At 30.5% G+C, this 946-nt stretch overlaps 1 pseudogene; it reads right to left on the bottom strand.

The window, feature by feature from the left end:
* Nucleotides 1-611: 611 nt before the first annotated feature.
* On the bottom strand, nucleotides 612-743 carry LOC122897427 (annotated as a pseudogene).
* Nucleotides 744-946: the final 203 nt, after the last annotated feature.

Below are 946 nucleotides of genomic sequence, written 5' to 3'. Positions count from 1 at the left end.
ATGAAAACATTTTTGTAATTTCTTTAAAAAATATATAGGTAAACTACTTTTTAGATAAGCTTGGGGGTACAATGTAGATTTTCACATTAAGTACATGTCTTTGTGCTCTCTGGTCTCCTCACTCAGTTCCTCTCTCTCTCTCTCTTTTTTTTTTTTTTCATTTCAGAGACCGCACAATCTATTTGACACTGAAGATTCAAGAAAACACAGGTGAGAAACTTGACACTTAGGAACTCCAGTTTTCTTAAAGGTTTTGCTTAAGAAATGTCTTAATATTTCACAGTATGTCAACATTCTTATGTCATTCTATCATGTAGAGTTAGTTATATGCCTTTCTTTTACATAGCTTGTTTCATAAGTTTACTAATTACTATGTTAACTTATTTGAAGATTTTGGTCTTCAGACCTTGTGTCATGAGATCATAAATTAAAAATGCCTTTTTTAATGAAGAAATTTCACTGTATAAATTTATTTTGTGTACTTTATACCATTTTTCATGACGATGTAATAAAATAACTATTTCTTACAAAAATATTCGATAGATTTTTATAATAAATATTAACTAACCTTGTTTTATCCCATATGTGTAAAATAAGTATATATCTTTGGAACTGGAATCAAAAGTAAAATTTTTTTATGTATTTTTAAAAGCCATTTACCCAATATTGTCCACTGTGTCTATTAGCAATAATCGCGCCTCAGATAAACCTCATTGGCTACGATACTGCCACTGTGCAAAGCTGTCCACTGTGTCTAAATCCAACTGAAACTACTGTATTTTGCAGCTAGACTAACTTTGTGACTTTGAAATGTGTTCTTCACATTGCTTTTTATATGACATCAATTTCACTGTGCACCAGAGGTGACTGAGAAACATATTTTGTTGGTTAAAAATATTGCAGTAAGCGACTGTCCTCCCCACAATTTTCAAATAAGAATCAATCA

The sequence above is a fragment of the Neovison vison genome, chromosome 1, assembly GCF_020171115.1.
Source record: "Neovison vison isolate M4711 chromosome 1, ASM_NN_V1, whole genome shotgun sequence".
Classification (NCBI taxonomy): domain Eukaryota; kingdom Metazoa; phylum Chordata; class Mammalia; order Carnivora; family Mustelidae; genus Neogale; species Neogale vison.
Note: the sequence above shows the minus strand (reverse complement) of the source record. Positions and strands in the feature narration are given on the sequence as shown.